This window comes from Cervus canadensis, chromosome 22, assembly GCF_019320065.1.
Source record: "Cervus canadensis isolate Bull #8, Minnesota chromosome 22, ASM1932006v1, whole genome shotgun sequence".
Classification (NCBI taxonomy): domain Eukaryota; kingdom Metazoa; phylum Chordata; class Mammalia; order Artiodactyla; family Cervidae; genus Cervus; species Cervus canadensis.
The window spans coordinates 24304433-24328475 of NC_057407.1; the positions used below are offsets into that span (position 1 = coordinate 24304433).

Here is a 24043-nt window from a genome sequence, read left to right on the forward strand (position 1 = left end):
TTAAGAAAAAAAAATTCACTTTTCTGGGAGATTGCTAAGCTGCAAGGATGGGAGTCTACAGCTGTGAGGAACAATATCATTCCCACCAGAGACGAGCCTGTGAATTCAACCAACAAAGCACAGAACAGAGCTGAGGTACAGATTCATGATAACAACTTTTGGGTACCTGGATCCAGCCATTCCTGAAGGCAGCAGTATCTTCGGACTTTTTCCATTAGATAAGCCAATAAATTCTCTTTTCTGATTAAATCAGGACTAATTTCAGATTCTAACTACGGTAACAGAAAAGAGTTCTAAGTGAAATATGGGTGTTCCTGAGGATTACCACAGGTTTGCAGCACTCACATTCTTCACAATATATCCCACTCTACTTACTCTAACCTCACCTGCCATCATCTACCACTCATTCCATGCATTTGAATATTAGATGCCCTCCATTATCAACTGTCCATGAAAAGACCAGGCACAGTTATGCCAACATGCCTTTGCTCATGATATTAGCTCTCTTCACGAGATCCTTCCTCCTTTCTTGGCCTGGAAAACTCCTATTGATACTAAAAAGCCCATTTTTCTATAACCACCTCCCAAGACTCATAAGCAGAAACAACAACTCCCTTCTCTATGCCTCCTTTGTATTTCCTCCTATGATATGGCATGTGATGACATTTGCTACACTGGACTATTATCAAGTGTTCCTTTATCTCTCCTCCTGTTCAACAGTCCATATTCAAGAAAGTGAACTTATTCACTTTTGTTTCCTCACAGTTTAATGTTCACTAAATGACTGTATGAAGGAAAAAGGAATGAAAGGCAGAGGAAAGGGATATTTTCTGAACAAGATTCTCGAGGACCTGAAAACAACTTGTAATAAAAGCAAAAATCAGGATATCAGTATTCGATTCAAATATTTCCAAAATAACCTTCCCATCTTCCTCCTTACACTGAAGAATCACTAGAAACAATCACTGCTATAGTCAGATTAGGATTCCATGTTCTCCCCCAAACTTCTGAAAACTACGTTTAAAGAGAGAGACAACAAACTTAATGAAGTTAAATGTAATCACAACTGTGGATCTGCCTCTCACATTTTCCATAATGTACAGGTTATAGCATAAGAATGAAATCATAAGGCAGAAATATGGACTTCAGGAAAGCAATGGCTTCAAGGCCACCTACTCTCAGTATAGTCAACAAACTGCCTCAGCTACAAATAACCCTCTAACAGGGATGGACTCAACGGGAAATTGGTTGGCCAGACAGAAAAGTACACATCACACTTTTAGCACAGTGTGACACTGATCTCTCTCCTTCTCTCATCCAAAAATATTTGTCTTGTGTTAAGCATTGTCGGAAAATAATACATACATCCAGAAATCTCCTACAGGTAGCTGCATCACAAGCTAGGCTGGGTTTAACTGTAAAATTACCAAAGCTCTTTGAAATCAGGAAAAGAAAACATTAAGGCTATCAAGAGAAACAAGTAATTGAGCTGAAAAATTAATTACAGCCTCAATGTAATTCTCTTCAATTGATAAGATCTGCTAGACACTGCACTATCATCTCAGTCTCATTGAGCAAGATTCATGTCAGAACCAGATGGATGTGAAAGGCAGCAGCCAGACCCAGAGCAGCCACTTTCTCTCCATTTGGTCCTCAATATTCTTCTTTTGTGAAACAAGACACACGCATCAAGTACCATCAAACAGCAAATTCCCTCCCGCTATTGCCAAGGGGCCATCTGAAATGGATATCCCCATTCTCTGAGAAGCACGAACAACAACCAAAAAAAGATGCCTGTGTCCTTTTAACCTGGACCCACATTTGTGATCGTGGGCCAAAGCATATGTGCTCAGTAACAGGGGTGTAAGGAAACATATGTTAAATAACTCCGGATCAAAAGCAGAGCAAACCTTGCCATGGTATGGCTAGACACAAAGGGAGCTGGCTTCCTTAGTGCTTCAGCAGCTTGTGGACAGCTAGTTAGCATACGAAGAGAGGCCCCTAGCTCATACCCACTTTCTGGAAACAAAAGCAGTCTGTCATCAATATAAAGAGTTTACATACCAATAGTTTGTAATTAACCTTTCACCAGTGGTTTTGACCACAAGGGCCTTTTCCTTCTGAGCCTTAGGAGCCAGAGGACTAACTCTAGACTCATAGCCTTTGGTTTTAAGGGGATTTCAATTCTGTATTTGAGTATCACCTCTGCTACTAATGAGCTGTGTGAACTTGGGTCAGTAACTTTACTACTCTTGCTTTGCCATATACTTAGAAAAGGCATTATAGCTCTCTCACAAGACAGTGAGAATATGAGGTTAAACGATGGATGGAAGTGCTTGTCACCATGAAGTCCTTAAGGGAGAGTCACAAAGCACAGAGTGACAACTGGTAGTCAGATGTTCAGTAACAGCTGTGCTATGATAACTATTCCAGATCAGCTATCACAGACAATAGAAGAGTCTTCTTAATTTATATTTGCCTTCCTGGTCCACTCTACCCTGAAGAAATAACAAATCTCTTTGAAGTTCAGTTCAGAGTTCAGTTGCTCAGTCGTGTCCGACTCTTTGTGACCCCACGGACTGCAGCACACCAGGCCGCCCTGTCCATCACCACCTCCCGGAGTTTACTCAAACTCATGTCCATTGAGTCGGTGATGCCATCCAACCATCTCATCCTCTGTCATCCCCTTTTCCTCCCGCCTTCAGTCTTTCTCAGCATCAGGGTCTTTCCCAATGAGTCAGTTCTTTGAATCAGGTGGCCAAAGTATTGGAGTTTCAGCTTCAGCATTAGTCCTTCCAATGAATATTCAGGACTGATTTCCTTTAGGATAAACTGGTTGGATCTCCTAAGAGTCTCCTCCAACACCACAGTTCAAAAACATCAATTCTTCGGCACTTTCTTTATAGTCCAATTCTCACATCCATATAAGGCTACTGGAAAAACAATAGCTTTGACCAGACGGACCTTCATTGGCAAAGTAATGTCTCTGCTCTATAATATGCTGTGTAGGTTGGTCATAACTTTTCTTCCAAGGAGCAAGCACCTTTGAATTTCACGGCTGCAGTCACCATCTGCAGTGATTTTGGAGCCCCCCAAAATAAAAGTCTGTCACTGCTTCCACTGTTTCCCCATCTATTTGCCATGAAGTGATGGGACTGGATGCCATGATCTTAGTTTTCTGAAGGTTGAGTTTTAAGCCACCTTTTTCACCTCTTTCACTTTCATCAAGAGGCTCTTTAGTTCCTTTTCGCTTTCTGCCATAAGGGTGGTATCATCTGCATATCTGAGGTTATTGACATTTCTCCCAGCAATCTTGATTCCAGCTTGTGCTTCATCCAACCCAGTGTTTCTCATGATGTACTCTGCATATAAGTTAAATAAGCAGGGTGACAATACACAGCCTTGACATACTCATTTCCCTATTTGGAACCAGTCTCTTGTTCCATGCCTCGTTCTAACTGTTGCTTCCTGACCTTCATACAGATTTCCCAGGAGGCAGGTCAGGTGGTCTGGTATTCCCATCTCTTGAAGAATTTTCCACAGTTTATTGTGATCCACACAGTCAAAGGCTTTGTCATAGTCAATAGAGGAGAAGTAGATGCTTTTCTGGAACTCTCTTGCTTTTTCGATGATGGAGCAGATGTTGGCAATTTGATCTCTAGTTCTTCTGCCTTTTCTAAATCCCTTTAAAGTAGTCCCTCCTTATCCCAGGAGGAAACCTTTCAACAACCCCAGTGGACATTTAAAACTACAGATAATACAGAATCCATATATATACATATATATATATATGTATATATATACATACACACACACTACATTTTTTCTTATCATATATATTTATGATAAAATTTAATCTACAAATTAGATTCAGTAACAGATTAACAACAATAACTGGCAAAAAGTAGAACAATAACAATATAATGTAATAGGAGTTATGTGAACATGATCTCTCAAAATATCTTACTGAACAAATTTAATGCCTTTTCCATCTTAACAAAACACTTACCATAAGCTGTGACCATAACTTTTGCAGTATGAGGTGTGAGAGCAAAACAAATATGAATTTCTTTTTCATTCTTCACAATTTCATGGATACAAGATTTGTTCCTCCTATAGATCTCAGCAACCTCAGCATGCTTTTTTTTTTTTTTTTTTAAATTAAGTCAAGGACTTTTCCTCTTTTCACTTAAACACTTCACGGCTTCTCTTTAGCACGTCTGAACTGCCAGTATCACTCCTCTTGTGCTTTGAGGCTATTATTGAGTAAAATAAGGATCCTTCAAACACAAACACTTTGATAGCAGGACAGCCAATCTGATAACCAAGAGGGCTACTATTATTAAGTGACAAATGGACAGAACTCGCTGGACAAAGGGATGATTCACATCCAGGTGGGACAGAGCAGGATGGCCTGAGACTTCTTCATGCAACACAGAATGGTGCACAATGTAAAACTAGTACATTGTTTACTTCTAGAATTTTCCATTTGACATTTCTGGACCATGGTTGAGCTCAGGTAACTGAAACCAAGGAACACGAAACTGTGAATATCTTCTCATTCTGCTTTATTATTTCATATCAAAACATGTACCACTCCCTGGCATTATATATTTATTAGGGGTTTATTTTCTGTATCCACACTCCAGAATGTAAGGTTGGTTGAGCTCACTGCTATACCCCCAGTGCCCATAACAGTGCCTGGCTAAAAAGAGGCCCTCAATAAAAATCTGGAGGATGATAGAATGAAGTGAAGTCAAAAAGTATAAGGGTTATAAATTTATATATTTGTTCTGGGGAGAAGGCTGTCTTTGATAAAAGTATTTTTAATATTGCAGGTTGCTTTAAGTCAAACAGGATTATCCTCTACTTAGGCAACAAATATTTATTGGACAGTACATTTTACAGTGCTACCTCCTAGGCATGGAGGAAGAGCTAATGATTAATCAGACCTTCCCAACCCATGGATTGAACCCAGGTCTCCCACACTGTAGGCAGATTCTTTACCAGCTGAGCCACCAGGGAAGCCCAAGAATACTGGAGTGGGTAGCCTATCCCTTTTCCAGTGGATCTTCCTGAGCCAGGAATTGAACCGGGGTTTCCTGCACTGCAAGCGGATTCTTTACCAACTGAGCTATTGGGGAAGTCCTGGGGTGCATCAATGTACAATAATTCTTCTTTCACTAGAACTGCCTATGTGATGAAAGCAAAGGCAGCCACATCGCTAAAATGTAACAACCAGTGTGCAGGGAGAAGGATGGAGGAAGCAGATGTACAGAGGTGCAGCAGAGCTGAAAGAGGACTTCAGGGCTCCCCACAGGGCTGCAAGTCCCAATTTCCAACTGTCACCAAATCCCTGGGTGGTACAAGAACCAACAATTCTGAGGGGGCGGAGGTGGCAAGGAATAATTAGGCACTAGATAAGAAGAACTTCTTTAAAGTCTATACCTTCCTAGGGAAAACTAGCCTAAAGAAATAAACAGAAATCTAGATATACATTAAAACATGAAGATGTCTCTCATAGCCAGTTGAAAAGTAAAAGCTGATAATTTTATGTAGGATAATGAATGAGCAACTATCTAATGTCAAGATACTATTTAATAATAAAAAATAAGTACTTGAGCAAAATCAGATTTATGTTAAGGTCATATTCATGATTTATGTTAAATGTAAAAAGCAGGATACAAAAGTACATTAGATGTTATGGAAAATCCTGAATGAACTTTCTGACCAAAAAAATATAAATACATACATACAAACACACACACACATATATATATACACACATATTCATGCCCATTATTTATACAGACACACATGAAGAGAGTATGTATACATATGGAAAGAAAGATATAGAAGTGGATATAGATAAAGGAAATATAGCTGTGTTCAAAATGATGATTCCTACTTTATGTAATTGATAAGAAACATTTATTCTTGATATCTTTTCATACTTTTCAGATTTTCTGTAATGCATATTTACTGTTTTACAGACAAAATGCTATACTTTACTTTAGAATATTACTCAAGCACTTCTGAAATATTGTTTATTCACAACTAAATACCAAATACTTCCAAAACAATCAGGAGAATACTTATAGTTGAACCAATTGGTTTACTCCTCACTGCAATAGGGAGAGTGCACACTTTGAGGTTTGTGGGTGGTTCAAGAAGACAGTGGATCTCCCCTGGTAGTTCAGATAGTAAAGAATCCACCTGCAATGCAGGAAACCAGGGTTCGATCCCTCAGTCAGAAAAAATCCCTGGAGATGGGAACGGCTACCCACTCCAATATTATTGCCTGGAAAATCCCCTGGACAGAGGAGCCTGGTGGGGCAGCAGTCCATGGAGTCACAAAGAGGCAGACATGACTGAGCGACTAAGCATATCAAGACAGTACTGCAAAGGGTTTTCAGTCATGAATCACCTGGGCATGAGTCAAGTGACTTCAGGTGATGTGAGGGAAGGTTCAGGAAGTTACGCTTCCTTCCAAACTGGATGCTATTAGAAAGTGGAGAAAATTTTCTGTTTGCATATTCAAATAAATCCTAGAACACTACATCTGTAACTACAAAAATCAAGAAGCAGCAGTGAGTCACATTAGTCAGAAGGAGTGGATATACCATCATTTTGGTGGTCTGGACAATGTTTACATTTTTGGCCATGCTGAGACATGATTATGAGCGGTCTTGTCCTGACTCATCATTCACATCAGTAACAACAAGGACTCACTGATAGTAGCAGGCCAGCTCCACAATCTCAAGGAACAGATAGGCTGTTAAAAAGTATCGAGGAAAAAGTACTGTGATGTGTGTTATCTCTGATAACAAACACAATGAAAACTCGGTGTTACTTTGCAAATTAAGTAATACACGTGAGTGCAACTGAGGAGTTAAAAACTACAATATACATATTAAGGTGGTGCGAACATCTTCACCATCACTGTCACCTGTATCAATCTCTTCTAAGACATAAGAAATAAGAATCAGTATTCTTTTATAGGTCAGCAACGGAAACTTGTGCATTGGTTTTACTCTACCAAGATGGTTAAGGATGGTAAAAATTAAGGCCCAGATCTTTAAAATGGATAGATACTAAATATTGAGACAACTTTTAAAACATCTATTTCTTAACTGTAACATGTATCCTTAAAAATCCATAAGAAAGAAAGAAGTGTAATACCTATCCCCAAATATAGTAACTAAAAGAAACTTAAAAGATTGAGGGGGAAGAGGACCAAAGGTGAAAGAGTATGATGTGTGCAACAGATTTTCAATGGTGCAGTCAGAAACAAAACAAAGTAATGAGAGAAAGCAAGTATCACATACTATTAACATCTGAGCATACAAACAGTATTAAAAAGATACAGAATTCTTGAGAGTTTCCTCCTGTATTCTCATGGGTCATCTCATATTTTGGAGACTAACTCCTTATAGAACCTATATAAGGGTCAGAATTCTGAAAGTACACATAAGATGTTTTTCAAAAATTAGGAAGTACTTTTCCTGAGGCAAAAACTGTTTAATTTGAGACTAGCCCTTATTGTTATGAAACTCAAATTCATATTATGGCAGAAAGTGAAGAAGAACTAAAGAGCCTCTTGATGAAAGTGAAAGAGGAGAGTGAAAAAGTTGGCTTAAAACTCAATATTCAGAAAACTAAGATCATGGCATCTGGTCCCATCACTTCATGGCAAATAGATGGGGAAACAGTGGAGGCAGTGACAGACTTTATTTTGGGGGGCTCTGAAATCAATGCAGATGGTCATGAAATTAAAAGACTCTTGCTCCTTGGAAGAAAAGCTATGACCAACTTCTAGACAGCTTATTAAAGAGTAGAGACATTACCAACAAGTTCCATCTAGTCAAAGTTTTGGTTTTTCCAGTAGTCATGTATGGATGTGAGAGTTGGACCATAAACAAAGCTGAGTGCCAAAGAATTGATGCTTTTGAACTGTGGTGCTGGAGAAGGCTTTTGAGAGTCCCTTGGACTGCAAGGAGATCAAACCAGTCAATCCTAAAGGAAATCAGTCCTAAATATTCACTGAAAGGACTGATGCTGAACCTGAAGCTCCAGTACTTTGGCCTGATGGGAAGAACTGACTCATTGGAAAAGACCCTGATACTGGGAAAGACTGAAGGCAGGAGGAGAAGGGGATGACAGAGGATGAGATGGTTTGACGGCATCACTGACTCTATGGACATGAGTTTGAGTAAACTCCAGGAGATGGTGATGGACAGGGCGGCCTGGTATGCTGCAGTCCATAGGGCTGCAAAGAGTCGGACACGACTGAGTGACTGAACTGAACTGATGTGACTCATACTTTAGCTATCCATTCATTACAAAATAATTTATGGAGTTCCTCAGAGGGACCATGCTTTGTATAAGGCATGAAGGTGCATGAAACCTGTTCTAACAGACAAAAAATGGGTCTCCCTCATGAGCAACTCCGAAGGCAGGACAATGAATCAATGTAGGAATTACGTCCAGTAGACACCTCTCAAAAAAAAAAAAAAAAAATCCAGTCCTATCATTGTATCAAAGAGTTGTGTGTATGCTTGCTAAGTCACTTCAGTCATGTCCAACTCTTTGCAATCCCATGGACCGTAGCCTGCCAGGCCCCTATGTCCATGGGATTCTCCCGGCAAGAATACTGGAGTGGGTTGCCATTTCCTCCTTCAGGGGATCTTCCCAACCCAGGGATCAAACCTGAGTCTCTTATGTCTTCTGCATTGGCAGGTGAGTTCTTTACCACTAGCTCCACCTGGGAAGTCCTATCAAAGGGTTGCAAGTATTTAAATAAGGCAAAGAAATTAAACAGCATATAATAAAAGGATAACAGAAAGGGTTAGTTAAATAGAACAACACTGGGGAAAATTAGGTACTCTTAACGTTTCAGTTATTGACTAGTACATGTACAAAATGGGGAAGGGTTTGAAAAATAAGACAACAACCAACCAACCAGCAAACACAAAAATTTCCTTCCACCCCCAGTCCTATATTTGCAAACAAATATATATTCACTCATTTAAAAACATACATGGCATTGAACTATAAACTCTGTTCAATACCTTGTTTTGCCTCAAAGAACAATATTCACTCATTCAGTCAGTGATTTATTAAGCATCTATTACATAGCAAGCACTACTGTACAGCTGCTAGAGAGCTGATCAAAATGGATGAAATCCTTAAACCTATGGAGTTGATACTGCAGTATTACATTCTATATCAGCATATAAACCATACTTCATTCTCTCAAGGGGCTGTATTCACCCACTCTAAGTATATGCTATTATGTCTTTAACCAGTCTCTTACTTACCGGCTTTTAGATCCTTTTCCAGTTAATGCATGCTTTTTTTAAATAAATGTTGATCTTCTAGCATTCTCTTCACTTATAAACATATATTTTGGCCAAATTCTAAACAGCCATTTAAAACCAGTTAATTTATGTCAACATTGTATCTTGAAAATGTTTTATTCATTAAGTTCTTTTCATTTAACCAGTATCTATAAAACCACATGGGAGAAGATATTCTCCTAGAGTTGTTTAACTACGTTACAATTCCAGTTGATTATTTGTAACAGTTTAGCAAAATATGTTACAGTTTTTCAGAACCCAGGAAGAAAGCAAATGTCATTGCCAATCCATTTTTTTCCCCCTTGCAACTGTTAGGTGCAGTGCTAATTCTTCCAGCTGGTTTTCAGACAGCTTTAAAATTAACTTTGAAGTTTCCCTAACCCTTAAAAGTCAGAGTGACTGCTTTGCCAAGAGAAACAGAGCTCTTACTGAACAAGGCAGAATACACTTAGTACTTATCATTTCAAATGTACATGTTCTGGATGCATGTGTGTGTGTGCGTCCCACAACATTTGCAAAGGATCTATGATGCACCCACTCTAGTATTCTTGCCTGGAGAATCCCGATGGACAGAGGAGCCTGGTGGGCTATAGTCCATGGGGTCGCAAGGAGTCAGACACAACTGAAAGACTAAGCACATTATGCACTGCAGCCCAAGGAGTAATTGCCGAACCATACTAATTCAGAAATGACCAAACAAAAACAAACCCAATACAGGAACCTGCACTGATTCACAAAAAAACACAGTCAAACCAAACCAAACAACAAACTCCAACAATAACATTTCTTGAGTACTATGTATGCCAGACCCTGTGTCAAGGATTTTAAGTACATCTCATTTGGTTGCAGGGCAACCCCTCTACAGATGTGAAAACTGAGGCTTAAGAGAAGTTTAGATATTTTGCCAAGTTCATTCAGCCCTTACGTGATAGGACTGAACGTAAACATGGACAGCCTTGGCTTTAAAATCTGGTTGTGACACTGTGCTCCTGCAACTACAAAATCCATTTAATAATCGTTTATAAATTATGTACTAGCCATGTAACATGACATACCACGGAGGAGTGATAAAGGTTAACTCACAAATTCTACATATGTTGGAGCCAAGATTCAACCCCAATCTATCTGACTCTACAGTGAGTCTTCTTGAATCCACCTTGTGGAACCTCAGAATGATGATGCCATGGAGAGATTTTACTGCCCACCATCCTCAAAGAAGACGAGTTAAGGGCATCAGCTCTGGACTAATACTGCCTAGATTCAAATCCCAGCAAGTGGTTACTGTGGACACAGGATAAATTAATCTCTCCATGTTTCTGTTTATCTATTAGAGATTCTTGGTAGCTCTATGTATCAAAGAGGATAATATATGTAAAGAGCTGAGAACTGTGTCCAGCCAATGCTCAGGATCTCCAGACAGCTCACCACTGCAACAACAGTGCCATTTACTCATTCTAGAATAGAGCTACAATCACCTATCTTACATACAGATGACAGAAGATGAGATGGTTGGATGGCATCACCAACTCAATGGACATCAGTCTGAGCAAACTCCGGGAGATGGTGAGGGACAGGGAAGCCTGGCGTGCTGCAGCCCATGGATCGCAAAGAGTCTGACACAACTGAGCGACCAACCAACAAAATACAAACAACCACAACACTGCCTCAGGGAGCACAGCCTGGGGTTGAAACACATCATATGTTGTAGAAAAGGCCAACTGTGAAAATTCATTATTAGGAGAAAATTAAGGACAATATTCAACTGAGGAGTCACTGAGGAACTCCTGAACTCCCATCCAAGAGTTCCTCAAGCAAGCATCTGTAATAACCACCAAACCCTGCTGAGAATTCAGAGCCTGCGAACGTGGATCTACTTCGAGCTGGAGGAAGAAACTCTGCCTTTGGCAGACAGGCGTGATTGCCAGGAGTTGCATTTCCTGTGAGTGGGCAGCGAAGCCATGGCAACTAGAACCACGGGATGTCTGGGGGCATCCCAGGTGAAATGGAGCCCTCACAGGTTCAGAGCGACCTTTTACCCACAGAAGAAGAATCCCAATAGAGGAGAAGGGCAGTTGACAGACAGCAAGCCAAGGATGTCTGGGGTGCATTAGCATCCCTCCTTCTCTGTTGGGAACCTTCAGAGGCTCAGAGTTGGGGTGGGGGGAAGACGGCTTTACAATGGGGCTCAGCACAAAAGGCCCTCCTCCTTTTCAGTCCCTCTCCTTTTTCTCCAGCTGAGCCCAGTTATATGCAAACAACGCTCTAAAAGAAGCTCAAAATACAGGCTACTGGATGGCTGAGGAAGAACAGGGTGGGGGAGCCAACAGTTCAAAGAGTGGCAGCAGGCCAGTGAAGTGGGGTCTGCAGGAACGGGAGGCAGCGGGCACCCCTGGCTTTTACCCAACTGGAAGCAAAGTAAAGCATCTTCCAGCGGGCCCCCTGCCCTAAGCAGCGCGAGCCTGGAGCAGAGCGACCGCTCTCATCCTCTTCCACCTGCCCCCACGCCGCAGCCAAAGCTGTCCCCGCGTGGGGGCCTTGCCGCTCAGCTGTGCCGCCGGAGATGCTCGCCCAGAAAACATGGCTGAGCCTCCACGATGCGCGCGCGACGCGGGAGCGTTTTGGGGAGGGATGCGCCCGGAGCCCGGCCCTGCAGCTGGGAGAGGTCGGAGGTGGGGAACTTGAACGCTTGGGTTGGAGGCAAGTGCTGCGCGTGCCAGCTGCTCCTCGGCGTGGCTCTTTCCTCCCTCCCTCCCTCTCCTTTTCCTTCCTCCCCTTTCCTCCTCCTTCCCATCTTCCTCCCTTCTTCATCCCTGCCCAGCCTCCCTCCAGCCACCCCGACCCTCGGCCCTGCCCTCCTCCCGCAGTCACTCCCAAGCCCGGGAACAAAACCCGCCCGCCCGCGGTTACCTGCGGGCCCCCAGAGTGGCCCCAAGGTCTGCCTCGGTCACTGCCGGAGCCCAGGCGCGCACTCAGCCGCCGCCCGCCTCATCCCCGCGCATCTGAGCGGCCCCAGCGGCAGCTGCTCCTTTTATGGGGCCCGCAGGCAGAGGCAGTGCCCTGGCGTCCCCAGCCCGCTCGGGCGGCAGCGTCGTCAATGTGCGCTATTCACACTCAGGGGCCGCTGCTGGGTCCCCGGTAGTGAGCGGCCGCCTCCCGCCCATCCGCATCCACAGGGCCTGGGTAGGTGTGCGGAGGGGGTGGGGTGTGGATAAACAGGGCTTTCACGGTACCCAGCGTGGGAGGGGAGGTCACGTGGTCCCGGTCCAGGGTAACCAAGGAAATATGGGCCCACTAAGAGTTGCAATCTTGGAAACGGATGTGGAGACGGTGGTCAAACAAGAGAGTCAGATATACTTTAAAATATATCAGGGATAAAGTTGAACCTTCTTTCCTCATCATTATTTTATTTAAAATAACAATTCTTAAATAGCACCTGCCCTTTTACTAATGACTATGAGGAGCCTTTTATTCTCTCCTGGTACAGACTATTTTGAAAGTACTGTGCTGGTGTTCCAATACACCACTGTGACCCTTTGGTTAATACAAATCGTCTCTTCACTCTTCAGGAAACTTAGATTGGCCCCAATCCATAAAATAAAAGCTAAACACCTTAACTTCGCATTCAAGGTCCTTAAAAAAAAAAAAAAAAAAAAGACATCCTAAAAAAGGGCCCTACTCTCTAGTTGCAAAGTCAATCCACCTCATCATCCTGCAGCCCTGGAAAGAGGGAACTATTTGTCTTGCCTCTGAAAGATGAAAAGGATGAAGTTCAAAGAGGTTAAGTAACAGTCAAAGGTCACTCAGTTAAGTGCTTGGAGCAGTGTCTCAGGTCAGTCCAAGTTCAAAGTCCTGAATCTTGGTCTCCCTGTGCTTCTGCCTTTTGTGAACTTTTAAGGTCAAGGGGCATGCCTTAACTCTGGAAAATACTTCACCTCTTCTCTGGCAAGGATAAACCTGAAAAAGGTGAGTTCCCTGGGCTAGGAGGGAAAAGAAAACACTGAGAAAGCTCCGTTTGAATCTATCACCTCATCTCAGCATTTCCTTTCGATTCATATAGAATTTTAGTTCTAATTTCAGGTGGAGCATTCATGGGAAGTCATCAATTTGACAACACTGGGGTTGGTCCCAGCATATGCATGTCACTGCCTGGGACCCCAAATCATCTCCCAAGGAAGAAGCCCTAATGCAGTTATTTGAAACACTTTACATAATGTTAAAATGAAGTTTGCATGTGAGTTATAGAAGCAGAGGACAATAAAATCCACACCAAGGGTCTGAGTGGGCCTACCTTCCAAGGTGTGGAAAAATATTACCCAAAAGAGCAAACAACACAACCCATTTACTGCCGTGTCTTTTTTCCCCCAGCAGCCACAGGAGAAGGATTTGACATGAGAGGTTTTCCAGAGTGAACCTAGCACAATTTCTCTAGTGGAGCTCATTACAAGACTAGATAAGCCTGATGGTGATAAGATGCAGTAAAGGAATGTCTATGCTAATAACTCCAGAAAGGTAAGGGGGTGGGTGGAGGTGATTGAGAGCCTTCCATTGTAGTGAAAGTGACTTTCAGTTTCAAACAATTATACTAGGGCATTCGGTGTGTAGAAAGAAGTGTCTGTATTACACGGTGTTCCTGCTAAGAGGGTTCTCAAAGGCAGAAAGCCTGTAATTAGAAGCCCTGAAGTACCCACCTCTCCATGAAGAAGGCTGGAGGACAGCCTGCCCAGGTAATAGGGTTTGAGTGTGAGTGTGTCTGTGTAACAGTGACAGAGAGGGAGTGTGTGTGTGTGTGTGTGTGTGTGTCCTCAGTCTCCATTTCCCAGCATCACCGTCTAATTACCATATAATACCAAGGTTTATAAGTTTCCAGTGGTGGGTAAAAAAGAAATAAAAACAAAGGGATGCACTGGGATGACCCAGAGGGATGGGATGGGGAGGGAGGTGGGAGGGGGGTTCAGGATGGGGAACACATGTACACCTGTGGCGGATTCATGTCAATGTATGGCAAAACCACTACAATATTGTAATTAGCCTCTGATTAAAATAAGTAAATTTATATTTTTTTAAAAAAGGAAACAAAAAAGCCACTTAACAGGACCCTAAAAAAATGTGATTTAGAGAAAGAGATATTTGAACACACATCCAAAAGCAGCTCATCTAACATGGGGGCAGGAGAGTGGCTTAGCCTTTGAAGCAGACAGCAAAATTCCTCCCCACTCTCAGATTCTGACCTCCATGACTTCCTATTTCATTTGCACTCACGGTAAACCTTCTTAGAAGGCCCTCTCAATGCTGCTGGTATATGCCACTGAGAATAAGAAAATGAGGACTTGGTGGTGATGTCACCACCTTTTTGTCTATCTCCACTCATATATATGAAAATGGGCTGCTTCTGAGCCAGCCAAGCCTTTCTTGGGCCCTGATCCTCTGAATCACTCATTTCAGGAAGGGTCTGTGAGAACTGAAATTTGCATTTGTCTGTAAGGGATAGTTTGGCAAATCCAACTTAATTCTATAGTCACTCCTGAATCTTCACAGTATCTGAAGGAGATACACGTGCTCCCCCTTGGTAAGGCTTATGAGATGCATTGTTTGTAATAACCTAATTTATGTTTCCTGTTCACAGATGGTAAATGTAAAATTTCTCAAGGGGAAGAAATTACATCCCGTACAACTTGGGGTTTGTGTTCATCTGTCCATGACTATAATACATCTCAGATAGGTTTACTCCCTACCCCAAACAGAAATAGCTGGTCTTGACACTCAATTGAAAAAGAAAAGATGACACTGTATATTTCACCCAATTGTATTATCAATATTCTGTCTCAAACAATAATATTGGTTGTTTTTTTTTTTTTTTGAACCCCTCAAAACGGATGGAAAAATTAAGTCTGATTTAATCTCTCGTAGCTCTGCATGGTATAACAATATTAAGTCATATGTTTGGAGTTTGAGTAGCTGGAGGCAGTTTCTACATCAAACTCAAATGGCCACCCAGAACTTATTTTCTCTGTGGTAGGTATGGGTCTTGTCATACATTTTGGTGGTTGCTGTTTATTTTTTTAAGAGGAAGCATCACGGCGCTAACATCAAACAGATGTAATTGAGTTCGGCTTTGAATTTTTTTTTTCTTAAAATACAATAACCTTTTGTTTTTATTTATTCAACACATATTTTTTGAGCACTTAGTATGTGTTGCATTGTTCTCAGCATTGGAGATACAACAGTGGACAGACAAAAAACCTGCCTTCATGCAATTATATTCCTGTAGCTGACTAGACTCCTAATATCAACACTGTAAATGTATGCAGAACTGACCCACAATTATTAACCTTAATCATGGGGTAATAATTAACAGGAAATTCTAATTACTGAGTAAGCCTAGAAAACTTTTCCTTGGTTTTAGGATATGTTATGGTTTTATTCTATTGACTTTCTTTTTTACTGGTTTTCATGAATAAGGCTACAAATTGACAAGGATAATCACTGTTTAGACCTTGACCTTAGAGCCTACCTGTCTGAATGGATATTCCTAATCTACACTTGGCTCTGTGACCTTGAGGAAGGTACTCAATTCTGCTAATTCACTATTTCCCCATTTGTATTTGTTAATGGGAATAATATGTCCCTTGAGATAATGTTGAGAATTAAAATGAGATGACATAAGCAAATCATCTGGCCTAAATCAACATATCTCAACCTTTTTTCTCCCTCATTATTGATCCTATCAGTAAGTTTTTTAAGATTTCTTTTCCCCTAATCAACACCCCCCCCCCCCGACTTTCAATGAAATTTTAATACCACAGATATCTCACACGGCTGTTTCGGTATTGTGTACTTATACACAAGAAGAATTTTTTTTTCAACTTCCCAAAAAACCAATGTTTTTTCCCCTTAGGGGTGATATTGCTCCCCACTGAGAAAAGTTGGCTTAGAGCCTGTCACAGTGCTTGCTAAGTCTTAACCAATATAATAGTCATAGTAAAAATAAATAGAAGGCCCTGTGTCCCCAGACTACAGAAGAGCATAAAGTCTTATAAAAAGATAGCAAAAAGCCCATCAGCTCTGAGAATTATCCAGGGAACCAAAGCCCAAATCCAGTATCACAGCCAGCAGCATCTGGAGGCTGGAGTTGAGCCTGAATCAGAAGATCTTGCTGATGAGAAAAAGGCAAGATGCAAAGCAGCAGGGCAGCTAGACAAGGTGTGATTACAACTCTTAATCAGTCAACTCAGGTTACCCATCACTCACACATGCAGAGAAGAACCAAGACAGCACTAGAGTGCTCCCGGTTAGAGATGTGGGCACAGAGTTTTGTCTTGCCTGAAAACTCCTCTTTCCACTTTTCTGTCCATCCAAGTCTCACTCCTCCATCAAGTCTGCCCAAAGCACCAATTCCTCACGATGTCTTTTTCAGTACAAAGTCTTTTCCAGCCTTCAGTCATCACACAAATCTAAGCTGAAGGACAATTTACAGAATAACTTATTACAGTTTATTTAAAAAATGTTGAGGTCATGAAAGACTAGGGTTGGTTGAGGAGAAACTCCCCCAAATTGGAGAGGACAAGACATCAATATGGTACCCTAGACTGGACCCTGAAACAGAAGAAGACTTTAGTGGGAAAAAACAGTGAAATCCAAAGAGTCCTTAGTTAACAGAATTGTATCAATGTTAATTTCTCGGTTTTGATCATTGCACATGGTTACGTAAGATGCTAACATTAGGGGAAGCTGGTTATGGCAAAACTTCATACTATTTCTGCAACTTTTCTCCAAATTTAAATGATTTTGAAATAGTAAATTTAAGAAAGATGTGCCCAGAGGCTGGTAATCAGCAATGAACCAAGCAAAACAAAAATTCCTAATACCATGGATATTATTATATGTTTTAGGTTTCACTCTTTCTGAGTATAGTTATGTGGCAATACCTATAGGCCAAATTTTGTCTACTACTGCTGTGCCACATCCGTGTGCTCTTGCCATGTCCCTGGGCTGGGAGTATAACTTGCATATGGGCATATGGCTCTTTTCCTCTGCCTTTCTCCAGGAGAGTAGATGGGAGATGAGAGCTCTTAAGTCCACTGCATGGCCTAGATAAATAACATATGCCTAGAACAGTGCTTAATACAGGCTAGATCTTGGATAGGTAATAAGAGATGCCATTTTTAAAAACATGAAAGCTTTTGACACAGAGCCTGTTCACAAAGTAACTGTTCAAGGACTTCCCTGGTGGTCTTATGGTTAAGACTCCATGCTTCCACTGCAGGGGGTGTGGATTCAACACTGGTCAGGGAGCATGCAGTGTGGCCAAAAAAAACACACACAACAAAGTAGGTATTCAATTACCATATTTCTTGCCTTGAACTTAAGAATGATCATCTCTTTGTCTCCTCAGACTTAAATGTTACAATTTTATGACATGTAATACTTAATTTCTTGACAAGTAGGAGTGTATGTATGTGTGTTAGAGAAATTGTGTGAGAGAATGATAGGGAATTTATTTTAGAGACAGGGGGAAACAGAAACGGAGATCTGAACTGATACATCCTAATGGACCCTAACACTTCAAGAAACAAATTAAGTTGGGATTTAAAAGATTTCCCTAGATGGGGCTTCCCTAGTAGCTCAGATGGTAAAGTGTCTTCCTGCAATGCAGGAGACCCGGGATCTTCGATCCCTGGGTCTGAATACCCTCTGGAGAAGAAAGGGGTAACCCACTCCAGTACTCTTGCCTGGAAAATCCCATGGATGGAGGAGCCTGGTAGGCTACAGTCCATGGGGTCGCAAAGAGTCGGACATGACTGAGTGACTTCACTTTCTTTCTTTCTTTAAAAGATTTCAACAACATGCTTTAAAAGACAAGGATGATAATCAACAGAGAAATGCCAAGAAATCCCTGTCACACTTACCAAATTTTAGCTACTTACACATAAATTAAAACAAAAACCCCCCAAACCTGTCAGATGGCTCTTAAAATGCAGTGTGCTTTTGTGGATAAGAGTGGAATTACATTTTTGTTGGTAAAGACCTTCATGTTCATCCCTGTGCGCGAACCATCTGACACACTTCCTTAGTACATGTAACGATGTGTAAGTTCAGGGTCAGGCCTATCATGTAGTCCATACACCTGGTCCTTTTTCCAGGGTTCAGTCTATTAGCAAATGTCACCTGCATCCACCCCATTCTAGAAGCCAGAACGTCATCAATCAGCCTGGATAACCCCAGCAGTACATCTTGAAGTTCTGACAAATTTTCCTCCTAAATACGTTTCATGTCTGTCCATGACTGTCTCTGCTGCTAATGTTCTCATCTACCATGATCTTTAGCCTGGACAATTATAATACCTTCTAAACTGGTTTCCCAACCTATAATCTATCTTTCTTATAGCAGGAAGAGAGACTTAAAAACATTTTTTATAAAAAGTAAGTCTGATCATGTCATTTACCAACTTAAGTCTCCAAAGCACAAAGTCTTCAATTTGACTTGTCTCTGCCAACCTCTCCAGCATTATCTCTCAGACATGACTTCTGTCTCTTTCTGCTCTGTCTTCACTAGCCTTCGTTCACTGTTTCAAAATATACCAAGCTGTGACCACCTGGTAAAAAGGCTTTCCACCATATCACCCTCATTCCACCTACTCAACTTTTGTGTCTCACTTGAACAGCACCTTCTCATAAAAGACCTTCAACAGCCCCCCCAGACTCAGTGAGTTGGTGACTTCAAAAATAACCTTTAATGATGACCATTTCTTGATATTCAAACTATTAAATACTCTCCACTCACAGGTACCAGGGTTGGTCTATATAACAAACAGTAGGTAGGAAAAGTGATGGTCTTTCACTTCCAAGGCTGGGTTATAAGACACTACCACTTCCATCTTGGTCATGTGTGCACACTCTCTGTCTTCTATTGGTCTGTTTGGGGAAGGCAGCTGTCATGTTGTAAGCCTCTGAGAACTGAAGCCTCCTGTACATTCTTTAGCCCCAGTCAAACTTTCAGATGACAGTAGCCTCAGCCATCTGACTTGTGAGAATATATGAAGTAAGTCCACCCAGCTACACCACTTCTGGATTTTTGACCCTCAGAATTGAGACCTTGAGACTAAATATTTGTTGTTTCACATTGCTAAGTTTTGGGATAATTTGATGGGGGAGTAACTGACACAGCAATAGATAATCAATACACTTAGTTAGAAATCCAGGTCATACCCTCTCACAGAATCTTAGTCCTTCCTCTCTTTCTTGTACATATACCATTTGGTAATTACATATTTATGAAAGTAAATACATCAATGTTGGTCTCCTTATCAGCTTTGTCTCTCCATCTCACCATGGTGTTTCTAGAACTTTGCACCAGGCACACAGTGCACCATAAAAAACATTAGGTGCTTCTGTTTTCAGAGTCTCATACCTGGAAGATTTTCCTTCAGTAATGTAATCACCTTGCTAAACTTGCTTTTGGTAGGGAGTCACTATATGTAACATGAGCCCTAGATGTAGTCAGTAATTAATATTGAGAGATCCATGTAAACAAGCACTAGAGGTGAATGCTCTCAATACCCAACCAGGGGACTAACTGCCCTGACTTGTTTCTATTTTTAATTGGTTGATTTTCATTCAACCAAAGATGAAAACCATGTTGTTGGTCTCCCCTCTGTAACATTAAGACTGCTGGTCATAAATGGAATCATTTTTGAAGTAAAATACAGCCAGCGGTACCCCAAAGAGATGTGACAGGCCATCAATACCCAGTGTTAACTCAAAGCTGATGATATATTTTATTCTCTCCTTGCACAGTGCGCCTTCAACTACTTCCGCACTTAAGGTCTTATGGGTAGACAAGGGGAAGACAAGGCCCACAATTCACTTCCAAGAAACACAGGGATTTAGCCATCATTTCCAGTGGGTTGAATGTGGAAGCTAGGGCTGTGCAGCCTTTCTTGAATACATACTTTCAACAGGGGTGCTTACTTTAAAAAAAAAAAAAATCTGGATTTTTGACCCCATCTTGATACATTCAGTCAGAATTTCCAGAGAAAGAGCCTTGGAATCAGCCTTTTTAACAAGTAACTGAAGAAATGGACTCTACTGCCAGGCATAAAAGCTTATAAAAGGCATAAAAGGTGATCCATTGGAATACATTTTTGCATCAGTACAGATGCAGTTCACTTTTTGAAAATGTTACAGGCAAAGCATCCTTCTATCAGTAAGTCTTACTGCAAAAACACAACCAGTATAACAGATATATAGAGAAAGAGAAAAAAAGTTGATCTATGGGTGTAGCAAAAGCAGTTCTTAGAGGGAAGTTCATAGTGATGCAAGCCTTCCTCAAAAAGCAAGAAAAATCTCAGATAAACAGCCTAACCCACCACCTAAAAGAGTGAGAAAAAGCAGAACAAACAAAACCTAAAGTCAGCAGAAGGAAGGAAACAATAAAGACTGGATGTGGTGGTGGTTTAGTGGCTAAGTTGTGTCTGACTCTTGTGACCCTATGAACTGTAGCCCGCCAGGCTCCTCTGTCCATGGGATTTCCCAGGCAATAATACTGGAATATTACAGGCAATAACAGGCCATTGCCTTCTCTAGAAGATCTTCCCAACCCAAAGATAGTATCCGCATCTCCTACATTGCAAACAAATTCTTTACCACTGAGCCACCAGGAAAGTCCCAATTAAGATTGGAGAGGAAATAAAAACAACCTGTTTGAGGCACTTCGGTGTCAAACCTGGTGCTCTCCTTATTTCTATAACAGGCTCTATACCTTAGGGTTTTATCAAGACTTTGTACCTCGATGTAGAAAAATATTTCACAGATCTTCAAACATGACTAAGAAAACTCAGAACATAAAACAATGATTTTTTTTTTATTAGTAACACTTCCCTATTTGGCATAGCTTTGAGTTATAAAGATGATCTCATTTTATTAAAGTATTTTGAGAGCTTTTTTCCCCCCTCCATACTTGTATTCAGTTCTTTATCCTCAGTACCAGGGCCCCATTTACAATATCTATGGTTGGGGCAAAGGAAAAGTAAGGATTCTAGCCAGATTAAAGTGGAGGATATTAGCAATGGATAAACTAAGAATTCAAAAAAGTTCTATTTCACATGTTTTTCACAAAGGAAAAAACCACCACACAGAAAAATCCAAACTCAAGAAGCAAAATCCTATTATCTGCTTAGCTGGAGGTCAAAGAGCCCTGAGATGTTTAGGAAAGAACTCTGAGGCGGGGGTCCATGTGTGCATGCATGCTAAGTCACTTCAGTAGTGTCTGACTCTTTGCGACCCTATGGACTGTTGCCCGCCAGACTCCTATGTCCATGGAATTCTCTAGGCATGAATACTGGACTGGATTGCCATGCCCTTCTCCAAGGGATCTCCCTGACCCAGGGATTGAACCCATATCTCCTGCATTGGCAGGCAGGTTCTTTACAACTAGAGCCACGTGGGAAGCCCGAGAGTCCATGACCCTCCTGAAATCACAAACAAACTCTGATATTATGCTCTCATGAGCACTATTTGTTGGAGAGGATTGATGGATTTCATCCTACTATAAAAACTTCTGACTCTCCCCCACCCATGCAGATGAAGAATTAGGTTCTGTTTTCTTCTAGAAAAGATCCAGACTCTTAGGATATTCAAACTGACAGAGACTTTTTAGACCTAGTTTATGGCCACTCTTATTTGACACATGAGAAAAATGAGACACACAGATGTGATGATTACTTTCACTGAAAGAAGATAAAATATGAGTTTTTCACTTTTTAAAAGAAACCATTGGTTTATAAAACTTTATTAACACACTTAGACAGACTTGGCCAAACCACAGCTGGGAAGATATGCCCACCTCAACTATAATGAGCAATTAACATGTATTTAACATATTTTCTAGAAAATAAAATCATAAGACATACCGTGCTTCACCAAACGTAAGATAACAGTTGTAATTTATGAAGCAATAAGGCAGGAAATATACTGCCAATTAAATAACAAGATGGTTGAATGCATTTGCATTTCTAAAACTCTGCATCTTAGATTTGATGAAATGCAATATTGCAAAAAAGTAATGCCTTGATTTATATGACTCTTGGAAGAACAGAATTTAGTAAACTTCCTTTTGTAAAAATTAAACTGTAAGAGAAAACCTGTGAAACATTAAAAGCCCTCTTTTCAACACGTTTGAGACTAGCACATACTGAGTTAATCATAAGAGAAGAAATCATACAAAATTATTCATACATACGTCAAGTATCTTATTTTAACACACAGGGTGTTCACTCCTTCATCCATCTTTTAAAGTAGATTGAGAACTATTTTTGGACATATGCTACCAGTTTAAGATTCTATAGGCTCTTTCTTGATATAAACACTTACAATTTAGAGTCTATGATTTCCAATTTGGGTTCAGTTGAAATGGAGTGATAATGTAAAGACACTTGCAAAGCAACGTGAATGTTTTAGATTTTCTTTTAATGACTTCTCTTTACATCTTGCAGTTATTCCAACACCTAATTTAACAACCTGCCTAAAACCAACACCCAGTAACCAGGTGTGCAAGTGAGACAGCTAGGAAATAGATCATCCAGCCCCAGCCAAGCCTTTGGAGGATTCAGCCACCTAGGCTGATATCCACTGAGATGAACTTGGCCCAGAACAACCGAGCTAAGCCCCTCCCAGTTCCCCCTCTACAGGAACTAAATGAAGCCAGGCATTGTTTTAAGTCACAAAGTCTGTGGATAGTTTGTCACATAAAAGTGACAACAAACACAGCAGCCAACTACACAATGCAGGCAGTTAGCAGGCTGAGGGCACCTTTCAGAATGAAGAGTCAATTGATTAAGTGAAGCTTCCTTAAAGTTCTCTGAATTTCTATATTACTGAAAGTGAAAGTGGCTCAACTGTGTCTGACTCTTTGTGACCCCACGGACTATACAGTCCATGGAATTCTCCAGGCCAGAATACTGGAGTGGGTAGCCTTTCCCTTTTCCAGGGGATCTTCCCGACCCAGGGATTGAACCCAGGTTTCCCTCATTGCAGGTGGATTCTTTACCAGCTGAGGCACAAGGGAAGCCCTTCTGTACTACTGGAAGCTACCAAATACCCCTTTTATATGTGAGGCTCTTCTCCATTCCAGGCCTCCCTGGTGGCTCAGGGATAAAGAATCTGCCTTCCAATGCAGGCAATGCAGGTTCGATCCCTGGGTCGGGAAGATCCCCTGTAGGAGGGAATGGCAACCCACTCCAGTATGCTTGTCTGGAGAATCCCATGAACAGAGGAGCCTGGTGGGCTATAGTCCATAGGGTCACAAAGAGTCGGATATGACTGAAGTGACTTACCACATGACAGTCTTCTTTCCTAATTCCCCACAGTGGTACTGAATCAAAGGTAAGTAATAAATTAGGAGATGATAACAATGGTACCAGTAAGCAAGAGGGTTGGAGTAAGGGTGAGTGAGCCCTCTGTGCTTCTTGCTGCCTGCATGATGTCCAACCAGTGTCCACTGCCTGCTACCCCTCCTAACACCTCCAAGTGGCTACTGGCCAAAACCTCAATTCTGTCTGCTTTCTTCTCCTGCAATGCACTGTTACTTCTGAAGATCTACACTGGGGAGTCATCAGCCCTTGGAATAGCCAAGCTTGAAAAAGTAGGTCTCTGAAGCCCACATACAAATCTCTTTCATAAAAAAACAAA

The 24043-nt window shown here is 41.3% G+C and overlaps 1 protein-coding gene across 16 annotated transcripts in view; it reads right to left on the reverse strand.

The window, feature by feature from the left end:
• The window catches only part of MAGI1 (membrane associated guanylate kinase, WW and PDZ domain containing 1), a 645788-nt gene that overhangs the window by 165354 nt on the left and 456391 nt on the right, over nt 1–24043 (reverse strand). The window contains exon 1 of one of the 16 annotated variants that reach the window (XM_043441962.1): nt 12267–12404. The exons of the other annotated variants lie outside the window; for them this stretch is intronic. The gene's annotated coding sequence lies outside the window, so the exon portion shown is untranslated. Of the gene's footprint in view, nt 1–12266; nt 12405–24043 lie in introns of those variants that run through there. 16 annotated transcript variants of the gene reach the window in all.